The following is a 13,557-nucleotide window of genomic DNA, read 5'->3' as shown; positions in this document are numbered from 1 at the left end:
CTCTACTGTGTTTACTGTCATTGATTTGGCAAACTCTTTCTTTTCTGTACCATTGCACCCAGACAGCCAGTACCTTTTTGCATTCACACACAAACACAAACAATACACCTAGACAGTGTTGCCACAAGGTGCCGAGAATTCACCTACTATGTATAGTTTGGCAATGGCCAAATTCTCAAAGTGTGACCAAGGGCAGATGATTTTGTGTTACTACAATATGTTGATGACGTGCTTTTGGGTTGCCCTGATCAAAAGTCATGTACTAAGCAAACCCTGTCTTTATTAAAATGTTTGGCACAAGCAGGGTGCAAAGCTACCAAGGCCAAATTACAAGCATGCATTCCCACTGTTACTTTTCTAGGACACTGTATTTCTCATGGCACAAAGCATCTCACAGCAGACAGGATACATGCAGCTCTTTTATGATTGCCTGATCCTTGACCCCTTTCATTTAACTCCTGAAGCAGATGAAGCCTTTTACACTCTTAAATTGCTTGTCATCTCAGTCCCGGCACTGGGTCTACTAGACTATAGGAAGTCCTTCACTCTGTTTTGCACAGAGCAAGCTGGCTATGCCACAGCTGTCCTCACTCAGGACCATGGTGGGAAACAGAGACCTGTTGCCTATTACTCTACCAGGTTAGACCTTGTTGCAAGAAGGGCCCCTTCCTGTGTGCGTGCAGTGGCTGCTGTTACTGCACTACTGGACAAAGCCACTGACATCATATTAGACAATCCTGTTACCATTTACACTCCGCATGACATCAACAGTGTTTTGTTCAGCCCAAACACATACATACTGCTAGGCATCTTAGAATGCAATGTGCCCTACTTATGCCTTCCAATGTCACCCTGAAAAGATGTATGGTGTTAAATCCATCTACATTGCTTCCCATAGATTTCAAAGAGGGGAGTAGTGCTAGTAGGGGTTTTGATCTTTTTGTAAATCTCATGTACCCCATGACTGTGCAGCATTAATGGCACAAGAGACAGCAGGTTTTTCGCATGTAATTGATTCTCCATTGTCAAATCCAGACGTTGAAATTTTTGTAGACGGTTCTAGATATGCTGATGAGAAAGGTAATTTCCACACTGGATACACTGTAGTCTCTGCACATGAGGTAATTAAAGCTGAACTACTCGCCCCCTCACTGCTCTGCACAGGAGGCTAAGCTGAAGACACTCACTGTAGCATGCAAATTTGCCTCTGGTAAGACAACTACTATTTACACAGACTCTTGATATGCCTTTGGTATAGCCCATCATTTTGGGCCATACTGGCGTACTCGTGCTTTTCTCACCGCAGCAGGAACTTCAATCAAGAACTCTGAAGCCATGAGTGCACTTATGGATGCTATCCTGCTACCCAATCAAGTAGGTATCATCAAGGTGGAAGCTCACGTGAAGATCACAGATAAGATCACAAGAGGAAGCCACAAAGCAGACAAAGTTGCCAAGCAAGCAGCAATTCAACCTCATCCTTCCCCGCTCTCAGGTAATACCTCCCTACAGGTTGTTCTTCCAGAAAAGACTGTTGACCACTCTTAAGACTACAGAAGCAGGAAGGCAAGGAAGAACAGGACCTCTGGAGGAAAGATTATGCAAAACCCAATGACAACAGAATATGGAGAAAAGGTAAAAGACTATGTCTACCACAAGTATTGTACCCTATGATGGCCCAAGTAGCCCATGGACCCACACATGTATCCAAGATGAACATGGACTGTATAGTGAACACCCATTGGCTGGCACCTGGGTTTACTGTTATAGCAGCTAAGCACACCCAGGCCTGCATGATTTGTGCTAGGAACAATCCCAGACAGGCTGTCAAGACACCAGGTAAACATACACCAAGGCCACTTTACTTACTTTAGACTGCAGATAGACTATATTCAACTACCTAAGGTAGGAGTGTATGAATATGTGTTGGTGTGCATTGATCTCTTTTCGGGTTGGCCTGAGGCCTACCCAGTGTCGAAAGTCACAGCGAAGGTGACAGCAAACAAGCTTCTGAAGGAACTGGTATGTAGATACAGGGTACCTGAGGTGATCGAAAGTGACAGAGGTAGCCATTTCACTGGGAAAATAATGCAAGAAATCATGAAAGCTTTAGGGATCAGTCAGGCTTTCCACACTCCCTACCACCCCCAGAGTAGTGGGAAAGTAGAAAGGGCAAATGGGACTCTTAAGAATAAAATTGCATAGGTTATGCAAGAAACAGGGAAACCCTGGATTGAGTGTCTCCCCCTAGCACTCTTCTCTATGAGATTCACCCTCCAGCCTGGGACTAGCTTGTCCCTCTTCAAGATTCTGTTTGGCTGTGCCCCTAAGACAGGCCTCTATCTTCCCCAGACCCTCTAGATGCAGCATGGTAGTATCACCGCCTATGTACAGGCCTTACACCAAAGATTAGGCACGGTGCATATACAAGTGTTTGATTCTATTCCAGATCCAGACTCTGATTCTGCAACCCACAAACTACTGCCTGGTGATTGGGTGGTGATAAAAAGACACGTTTGCAAAGGACTGGAACCTAGATTTGATGGTCAACTTACACGATCTAGTGAGGGAGATCAAACAAGACACTGGGTTCTTTGGGAACTGGGACTGGACTTTTGGGCTGGGTTCATGGTAGTTTACTTGTCAAGAAAATATTATATTATTTCCTACTCGTTATAGTATTTGTTATCCTGTTAATCTTTCTTACTTTCAAGTTTTTCTCAAGTCTCTTTTCTAACTTATGTATCTCAAAACCTCATGTTGGCCAAACCTTAACTTACATGCCAGCTTCTCCTACCTCTAACAGCTATACCCCTGTATAACATAAAATACTTCTCTGAGGACCGTTGGATTGTCCTTTGGAACAGTGGTGAAGAAATAACACAAGTCCCATGTGGCTAGCGCACCTGGATATACCTTAGACTGTTGGATGAACCTTGGATCAAAAGAGGGGATTTTTAGGGAATATATCTTGATTCCAATGTTCAGCGTAATTAAATGAAGGCCTACATCTGATGCTCTTTACATATAATGAACTTTTTCTCTGTAAAATGCTGTATACGTGTCAGTATAAGTTGCGTTCTCTGTGTATTCTAGCCCCCACCAGAACACTTAGTTTGAGAAACTGTACATTGTGTGAGGGGCAAATAAGGCTGTATAGGAAGTGTACCAAGAGTAGCATAGTAAAGGGGGAATTAAGTCTGTTGAGGTGTGCCGGAACCGACGTTGCGGCAGGCCTGTAATAAAAGAGGGCCCACCCATGAGGTATAATGAAATGTATAGATAGAGGGAGTGAAGGGTGGGAACATGCGAATCGCTAAAAACACGTACGGGATGGAGGAAGGTGAGTAGGGGGGTTTAAGTATGGTAACATGCCCCTCCCACAACTGCAGGCCAAGCCTTTGCATTTGTGTGAGGGGCAAATAAGGCCGTATAGGAAGTGTTCCAAGAGTAGCATAGTAAAGGGGGAATTAAGTCGGTTGAGGTGTGCCGGAACCGACGACGCGGCAGGCCTGTAATAAAAGAGGGCAAAAAATTAATACATGCTAGAAATGTAGAACAATCAACAACTGATGAACCTTAACTAGATTGCAGCCATGGATGCCGCCCTAACCTAGAGAGGTGACCAGACTAGTAGGATGTATTAAATGAACCAAAATAGTAAGTATGTCGTAGTGTGAGGATTGGCCCAATTAGTGATAACTGTGATTGTGAGGCTTGATTACCGAGAGTAAAAAGGTGCCTATTTACTTGTGGTTGATCCAAAAGAAGGCAAAAAACCCAGTTTGAAGCACTGCCAATTTGCAACAAGCTAGGGAAAAAATTCATTCTTGACTCCAGAATGGCAGTCAGATTTATCCTTGGATCAAGCAGTTATTACTCTACATTGAAGGTTGGTGCCTGGTTCGTAAGGACAGCCATCTAATAGGTCTGATAGTGAGTAAGGTCTGAAATTTCCTGGGAACCGGAAAAGGTCTTGTGTATGGTACTAATCTGGTAAGAGGACATGAAACTGCGTATGAATGGTAAACCTGTACAGCATGTGAAGTTGTAATCCAGATAACGTAGAGATGATGCAAGTTGGAGGAGGCAAAAAGCGAAAACCAATTGCAGCCAATAAAGCAAAAGACAGCATACGCGAAAAAGGGGGCCTCAAAGGAGAGGAAGGTACATGTACCGCAAGTGTTACTAGAAAGAGCCAGAAGTGAGAGATGACGACCACGAGCTAACAAGGCTGGTAGTTTGCGAGCAGACCGCGAAACGCAGGACTAGCAGCGGGAGAGGCCGAAAGCAGAGCATGTGGAATGCGCAGAGGAGGCACAGGAGAGATCGTACGAAAAAGACGCAGGGAATCTGGCTCGGATCCAGCCAGAGCGGCAGATGCCAATTCCCCAATTGTCTTTCGAAACCACTCCATAGAAAAACAGCAGCGGAGAAGAGCAAACTTGGGGCTCCTTCCGGCAACAGCGTTGCTCGTGGAGGTGGAGAGACACAGAGTCCAGCCATCCGAAAGGTCGCCCGGGAGAGAAAAAGTGAACTCGCGAGAAACCGCAGCGAAGCGAGGAAGAGATCAGGACACGAAAAGAAGGTAGGAGTAGCCGAAACTCCACAGCGTGAGGAGCACCAGACCCAGCCCAAGAGCGGAAAAATACCACGCCAGCGCCTAACAGCGGAGACCCGCTAGAAAAAGGAGACAACGAAACAGAGCATAAGCGACCCGATGAGTGTGAGTGTGTGTGAGAGTGCTGGCATACTAGTTAATGCCAAAAAGGCGAAACAATTAAAACTAAGTTTGGTGACAGGTGAGGCCCTGCTAGATGCTAAGCGGCGTGAGAGGCTCTATCTATGAGTTGGCGTGAGGGGATAACGTGGCCACTGAAACGTTGTGGCGCGGTGTTGGCCTCTAGGTGACAGTTAAACTTAAGATAGAATGGGAGTGACAGGTGAGGCCCTCTCTATACCACAATGCGAGGCGACTAACTATGATTTGGCCCGAGGGGCGTAGTACCTCCGAGTATGAGGTTGGGTGTTGGCCTCGCGGGACCACTGACACTAAGGTGAAGAAGCCAGGGGGGAATTACAACTTGTGGGCAACTAGAACCCTGACAGCCAGCCACAGCTAACTAAGAGGGGAGGGAAGGTAGCGTGAGAGAGGTTGGATTTGATGAACGTGTATCGAAAAGGTGAAGGTGAACGAGGAAGTACCGCAGGGCCAACCGTAACTGAAGAGCAGAATAAGCAAGTCAGAGACCAGGTGGTCAGGCCGTACGGAGCCTGCCTGGCAATAGAGATATGTGTAGGTGTAAAGCCCACAGGGCCACAAGACCCAGTGTGAGTGTGTGTGTATGTGTGAGTGTGTGCTGGCATACTAGCTAAAGCCAAAAGGCGAAACAATTAAGACTAGGTTTGGTGACAGGTGAGGCCCTGTTAGATGCCAAGCGGCGTGAGAGGCTCTATCTATGCGTTGGCGCAAGGGGATAACGTGGCCACTGAACGTTGTGGCGGGGTGTTGGCCTCTCGTGACAGTTAAACATAAGATAGAATGGGAGTGACAGGTGAGGCCCTCTCTGTGCCACAATGCGAGGCGACTAACTATGATTTGGCCCGAGGGGCGTAGTACCTCCGAGTATGAGGATGGGTGTTGGCCTCGCAGGACCACTAACCAAAGGCTAGGAAGCCAGGGGGAATTACAACTAGTGGACACATAGGAACCTGACAGCCAGCCAGAGCTAACTAAAAACAGGGAGGGGAGTGAGAGAGAGAAAGGAAGTACCTGAAGAACGTGTGTCGAAAATGCGGGGGTGTACAAGTGAGTACCACGGGGCCGACCGTAGCTGGAGTGCAGGGCAAACACGGCAGAGTCCAGGTGGACAGGCCGTAAGGGGTAAGAAAAAGGGGGTGAATAAGCAGCGAAGAGATTCACATGAGGGACACGGAAGGAAAGTGGTTGAGGGTGTGCAGGAAAAAACAACGTAGCACGAGGAGTATGGCGGGCAAACCCGGCCCAGCCATGCAGGAAACGCGGAACCCATCCGAATGCAAAGCTTATGACGTGAGAAATGCAACTACATAGAAAATATCAGCAATCCGTCTGCATGGGTCAACGGAGAATCAACTAAACAGGGTAAAGAAATCCTACCATACGGAGTCGGTTGCCAAAACCGAGCAGAACTCACTGAAAACGCTGCCATAGGGTCACAGCTTAGCAGATATTACAATATAGGAGAGGGATGGAAAGTGGGGGAGCAGGTAATACTCCTGAGGAAACAGGCTGGAACGTGGGGGCGCAGGTTGTGCAATAGAGGCAAAGGTCGGAAAGGGGGAATAGAGGAGGACTGGGGGGGCGGGGGAATAGTACATATAAACGGTTGGAATGTGATTGTACTATAGAGGGAAACAGGTTGGAAAGTTGGGGAAAAAGTAAAAATACACTGAAAAAAAAATTATACTGTTTGGGATCAAGAAGTACAACAGAGGTAGAGGTAGAAATAGGGGAACAGGTATTACCATAGAGGGGCATGTCTGAAATAGGGGGTACAGGCTACAGAAAGGTTTGTAGGGATGCAGGCTGTAATGCAGAGGCAGTGAAAGTGAGGGGCTGAAAAACAAAGTGCCAGGCCGGACAGGGCTCCGTAGAAGCAGCCAACAAGAAAAAGGCTTGGGAATCCGCAGCCACCCACAGGCCGCCGGAACACATGCTCAGTGCGAACAGCACACGGCTGCAGAGAGCAGCCACATCTCGACCATCCCGCCGAGCACCATCGGCAACCAAGCCAGGACCTGAGACAGGTACCCAGAGGCAACGCAGAATCACGGCTCAGGCTTCGAGCGTGGCCTCCGGAATAGCTGGCACGCGAGGCCAGCGTCGAAAGGGAGAGACAAACTTCACAGCGAGTCAGGCCAAGAAACCAGAGCAGCATCCGAGACAATGCAAACTGCAACCGCCCATGCCCCACAACACCAGTGCCAATGCCAGCCAACCACGTCTGGCAAGGACCACGAACGAGATGCATGAGCCCTCACAACACATCCAGCAGCACGCAGCCCCCGCAAGCCTTACCCACCGCAGAGCACGCCAACCTGGAACAACTCCACCAGGACAATCCAATGACCGAAGCCGAGCACGGGATCCCACAAGGAAATTGAGAATCGACAGGACTGACAACCGGCCGGAGCAGAGTACAGAAGAAGGACCGCGGAGAAAACTTAAAAAAAAGAACGGCAGGGGAACAGCAGACCAGACGAGGAGAACCACAATGGAAGCGGATGGCGACCGGAAAGGCGACATGCGAATCGCTAAAATCACGTACGGGACGGAGGAAGGTGAGTAGGGGGGTTTAAGTATGGTAAAATGCCCCTCCCACAACTGCAGGCCAAGCCTTTGCATTTGTGTGACTGTTTGCTAGTTAATTTTGTCTGCAACCTTCCTATCTTATGAAATATGTAACCACATATTGTTTTGTAAACTAATTTTATATCTCATGAAATATGTAGCCACATTAACTAATTTTATCTTTTGACTTTCCTATCTTTAACTACATTCATTATTTTTAAACCTTCCAGCTAAGCTGCAACAATGTTGTGTATAAATACACCCTTCTTGGAATAAACGAACAGAAGTAATTCTGGACTTACATCCATCTGTGTTGTATGTTATTTGCTTCTCCAGGCACCTGATATAATTTGGGTTTCCCTGAAAATAAGTATTGGATCTTTTTTTCCAAGTCAGGACCCAGCGATCTTCCGATCTTGATGTGTGGCATAGTCCCCTTGTGGTGTTATGAGTTGAGAGTCCTTGAGCCCTCAGCCCTTGAAGTAAAGGGAGTGTTGCTGTGGGGGTCACCAAGGACAGTCCTTTGTTATGGTTAGTCAGTCCCAGTGCTGTCAAGAACGCGGGTGCCCCCTCCATCAAAGCAAGCATATAGGTGGTTCCATTGTGGGTCGCTACCAGGGTTCCAGGGATTCCACATCGGTAAGGGATGGCTGCGGATAGCAGTTGTGAGGTGATAGTCCCTTGTGACTTTCACCATAGGAGCGTTTTTTTCGTGAGGCCCTGGAAAAAGGTTAAGGAGGCTTCCTCGAAAATCAGAGGTGTTTTGCCTCTCAGTGCCGTCATGATCTGGATTTTGTCGTGAGTGGATAAGCACAGGAGGATGACATCTTGTGTGATGTTATCTGCTGGCTGAGCCATGTATGTAGTGTACTCCGTCAATGGTAACTTTTTTGGCTACCGCGTGTGGCAAGATGGTTGCCAGCAGTCTCCATGTGTGATGTGGGAGCTCTTCCCAGTGGAGATACCGAGGATCTTTATATGGTTTCAGTATTGCCTGTCCTTTAGGGCCATTAGTTGTAGGGACAATATGGACTGATCGGTTTGTAGTTGTTGTACTGTCTCTTTAATAGCAGTGATGTCTGTTTTGATGTCTATAATGTCTTCCTCAGAGGACTGTACCCGGTCAGTGATCGCCTGAATGTCAGTCCTCAGAAGTGTGAGGTCTGCCGCCCACAGCTTCTGTATATTAACCAGCAGTAGTTTTAGGTCATGTCTGGTTGTGAGGGCTGACCCGTCTTGCGTCTCGAGAGACTGAAGCAGGCTTACCTGTTGGCTTGTGTGGGTCTTCATTACTTCGTGGGCCGGGTTCTCAGCAGTTGGGCCCTCTGCGGGAGTCTATTTAGGCTGCGCGGGTCTCCAGAGCATGTCTCCTATATCCCTCCGTCAGCCGTGGCGTTCGGTTTCTGGGAGCGGCATCCCATTGCAGACATGTGATTCGGCTGGGGCGGTGTTGTGTGTTGCGGCGAGGCCGATAGTCCCATTGTGGTACCTCCGCTGAGGAGAGCCTCCAGTCCCAGGATTATCATTGCGAGGTAGGCCACAGGCTTGCACCGCCGTTTAGTTTGCTTCGGCGGCTGAAAGAAAGGACTTTATTGATCCAGAGCAGCTTGGGGATGCCAGCTGAATTTTGGGGGGGCTGGATGGGTCTTAGTTTTGTGATATTTGGCAGGATGTAGTAGTTTGTGGAAGAGCTTTAGAGTACGGCATCTCTTCAGTTAAGCTTGCTAGCTCCGCCCCCCACTCCTTCACAGAGTATTAAACTCTCTAGACAATCATTATATTTATGAAACAATCTTGGGACAGGTGGACCTGATGGAGTAAGGTCATCATGATAAAAGATAATACTATTTGGCTCTGTTTTTAAAATGTTGTTAATTGCTTGAGTGTATACAGATCTTGAGTCATTCTTATCTCAACCTTAATTGCATTACACAAAACTATACCTTAGATACTCAAAAAGTGTGGGGATGGATGTTAGGTAGTCTTTGTTGTTCTATCAGGAATTATTTTTGCCATGTGATATCCACTGAGACACGGTGAGCCCTGTGTGGTACATTGTTGCATTCCTATATGTTCAGTGGTTTTGACTTATGCTGCACTATCATTCTTGACCTCCCTCCTTTTTCTCCCTCTTTTCCTTTATGTATTGCACTCCCTTTTTAAAAAAACAAATTAACATGCAAATGTTGAAAAAAAGTATACCTGTAAACATATACAGTTTTACGGACCTGGGAGGATTATTATTTATTCATAGACACAAGCCTTGACTCATATATATCTCTAATCATTGCCTTCTGGTATTTAATGGATATTGTGGATTGCTTTTAAGAAGGTTTGGGTACAAGGCAAAGAATCAGATTGAAAATATCATACATAATCATCAGCCATCTCTCACAGCTTTCAGAGGGACATTTTGGCAAAAAATGTAAAAATACTCTAATTGCTAATCTAGACTATGCTCATTTCCTTACTGATCTCTATAATGATAGATTTTTTAAGGTGCTAATTTTCCAAGCATAGTAAAGTGACTGTACATTTATCATATAATCTTCAAATCCAAACTGTTAGACAGATGTCTCAGGAAATTAGCTCCTTGGCTGCCAGAAACAAATATCTGATGGTAATGATGATGATGAGAACAATGATGATAATGATGATGGTGATGACTATGTTGGCTAACAAGAAGTTTCAATCATCATTTTCAGTTGTTTTATGTAGCTTGGTCAGCATATTTGTAAATAGTCATCTCTGAAATGTTTTTACATTTGTCTTTGAATTCCCAGATCCCTAAAGAGGTCTCGCCAACACTGCTCTTTGTTTTCACATCACATTTTTATTTTTATTATTTTTTTTAATCTAAAAAACAAAGCTTTCTTTCTCTGAAATGTCTACTTAATATTCAAATAAATGTCAAAAACAGACATACAGACAGTGATGGGAAAATTGCAATAAAAAGCAACAAAAACGATTTGTGGCCAAAGATGCTAAATAGCAAAACAGAACTATAAAATGTTTAATGCATGTTTCTGAATAAATAATAGATTAACATTTTAACCAGTCAAGAAACATTTTTACAGATTGATTTATTGTTGGAACTATTTCAGTGCCGCAGCCTCTGAAGAGATAAGCAAGGCATTAACGTGTTAACCATCATAAAGTATGAAAAAGAATTGTCATTATAGATAGAAATGCACTTTGTGATAACTAATTGTTGCTGGTTTTTTTTAGAATTGCCTATTAGTATTATGTTTATTATTTTTTTTTCTGTGTCTAACACAAGGCTGATTTATGCAAATTTTAAAGCTCTCAATATCTCCTCAAATCAGACCATGGCCGTGTGGACACTATTAAGGAATCATGTTAAGATAACAATGTGCATGCTGGGTAAAGTCAAGAAGAAGGAGGAGAAGGGTGGGCAAGTATGTGTATATTCAAGTGACATGGATAGAGAAAGGGTAAGTGTGACATACTTCCCAACTCTTGCATCCAGAAAATCTGGACACCAGTGGGATGGGATAAAAGAGGCAGGCCAGTTAATGTATGGTGTCACTGGCTCTGCTCCAAAGGAGATGAACCCACCCAGAAAGAAAGGAACAAAGCCTGGACATCAAAACAGGATCCCAATATCAGTAGGCATCGTGCGAGAATGATAAGGAGCCAACCAGTGATGTCTTTGAAGAGAGCACTGCTGAAGCCACTGCCAAAAAGGGAACACTTTCATTTTAACCTCTTTACTAAAAAAATATTATATGTATGCATTGTTACTGTCATTCTGCATTGCAATGTGTGCAAATTGACATTTGCTCTATATGGCCTTACTTACCTTTATGCTCAGGGAATACATTTCAATTTGGAGAGAAATTCAATTATTTCAGTTATTTATTAAACTATCTATTGTAGCAAATAAAAAAATCAGTATGGCAAAACCAAACCCAAATCAGCTATTTTAGGCTTATTTGAGTCATATAAATGTTAACATTGCTCACAAATCATGGTTTTGTGAATAATTTGTCTGGGGACAAGCATCTTGGGGACCCACACATAGTGTCTGTCTTCCATCCCCAGTGATGGTGACTATTGTCACTATTGTCACACTGTACTCTAACATTCATCAGAGATCTTACATATATTTGCAATATACTTACATATAATGCAATCATGCAGCTTGTATATACCTATGATAACATGTGGAACCTGCTATTGCTTTGATGTAATCCATCTTGCTATTATTAGCCACTTTATTGAAAATAACCAATGGCGTCCAAACTGTATTTTCTTTTCTACTTTTAAAAAAACGTATTTTTCTATTTTTCTAAACTATGCTGAACTATTGATTTATTTTATATCAAAGTTTTTCCTTATTGCAGTGTTAGACAGAGAGACAGGAAGTGTTAGCAGACCCAAGGACGGGTGCAGGATTGGGTAAAGATTGTGTGGTTTTGATGTAAGTTGAGTCTACAGTAGTGGTCTCAGTACAGAAGCGACTGGAGAATGAGCAGACCATGCTAACCTGGGCATTGCTTAGTTCAAAAGTCCAGAATAGACATGAGTGGGTTGAATCTCTAAATGTACTTGTTCAGTTGTAGCTTCCTACACATGTCCAGGATAATTTTGTAATTTTTTTAATGATAGTGTAAACTTAAACTGTAAGAACAATGACCATGTTTGGAGATGGCTCATTGTTTCCCAATTTCCCCATGAATAAAATCCTTGTTTTTATGCCCATGTTAGACTTTGCTTGCTAAGGTCTCACTGTGATCACACTTGCTTTGCGCGATCAATAAAACTCTTCGCTGAACCTGGTGGTTATTCGATTTTCAAGCTAACAACTGTACGCAGTTTTTCATCTATTAACTTATGTATTAACCATTAATCACTACCTACTGTGATGCCTCTTTATACATAGCTATGTGTCAGAAAACAGTTTTAAAGAACATGAAACATTTATTTCAAAAGCCATGTGAATCAATAATACATATTTTATTCAGACACTTAAAGAAATATTCTGATTTTAATTGAATGCCTAAATTCTAAGACGTAAAATGAAATTGTCATCTTTTAACAGTTTAAAAACAAAGAAGCAATATTTTTGTGTTCAAACATCTCACATACAATGTCCAATAGTTATTATCCTTAAATCATCAGGGCTCAATGTTTCTGTTCACTCTTCTCAATTTGCAGGAGTAATTGTTTATTCAGACCCATGTTGGGATACCTTGCTAGCATCACGGTGGGAAGCAGCTCTTCTGCTATGTATTCAGTCTTCCCTCCCAGAATTGTCACCTGCTGGAGAGTGCCAAGGAGTGAGAGTTACAGGAGCCAGGAAAACATTATCCTGCTAGTTCCAGCACAGGAGAAAGTAACGCGCGCTCAAGTTGTTCAGACTCTACATGCTCAATTGACCATGTGCACATGTGCCCTGCAGGGAGGGTTAATTTGGCGCCATGCTGCATGCGCTCATTCAGTGTCGTGAGGGCATCAGCTTCTGGCGGCATGATGCCCTCGCAGTCAGCAGTTGTTGTTGTTGTTAGCGTCTGCATGGTCAGTGCTATAATTGGAGCACTTGTCCACAAGGACAATTTTTGCAGGAAAATCTAATATATAAGAATGTCTGTGGTAACAGCTTGGCACCAATAGAATCAAACAGTTAGGTGGGCGTCATCAAGTCTAATTCATTCAGCTGCTGCCTCGCCCTTACTCCCTCCCTATTTATTATTTTGTCGTGGTCTTTTATTGGGGTTAAGGTCATCTGCCTATTCAAAGGAGGTGATGGACTATACGGTATTGGCTATTGATATGTATATGTGCTGGCTATATAGAACAGAACTATGTTAAGTTCTGAGTCAAATCTCTGGGTGGTTTTTAAAGACTGGAGATTTTTGGTTACAAGTTATGTTGTTTTGAAAGTTATTGTTGCAACCTGTTTGTAAACTAAATAAAAGACCATAGACATATTTTTCTTGCACATATCTGTGTCGGTGTGTTATTACAGTTATATATATATATTATGTGTGTGGTTTTATTGTATATTGTAATAGATTGTAATGCCTACAGTGCACATGGAGGCACATCAGTCTCCATACAGTAATAATCACTTGCCTCCCTCCCCCCACTCCCCCTCCCCTCTGGTGATTGTCAGCACTCAATCCAAATCTGAAAGCTGATAAACTGAGCACTCAGCTCCTCCTGCCTGAGATATGGGTCTATGTGCTGTCCATATACAG

At 44.1% G+C, this 13,557-nt stretch overlaps 1 protein-coding gene across 1 annotated transcript in view; it reads right to left on the bottom strand.

Moving 5' to 3' along the window:
* Nucleotides 1-13,557, bottom strand: part of TMEFF2 (transmembrane protein with EGF like and two follistatin like domains 2) — a 662,476-nt gene that overhangs the window by 551,015 nt on the left and 97,904 nt on the right. The window lies entirely within an intron of this gene.

The sequence above is a fragment of the Pelobates fuscus genome, chromosome 8 (assembly GCF_036172605.1).
Source record: "Pelobates fuscus isolate aPelFus1 chromosome 8, aPelFus1.pri, whole genome shotgun sequence".
Taxonomy (NCBI): Eukaryota; Metazoa; Chordata; class Amphibia; order Anura; family Pelobatidae; genus Pelobates; species Pelobates fuscus.
Note: the sequence above shows the minus strand (reverse complement) of the source record. Positions and strands in the feature narration are given on the sequence as shown.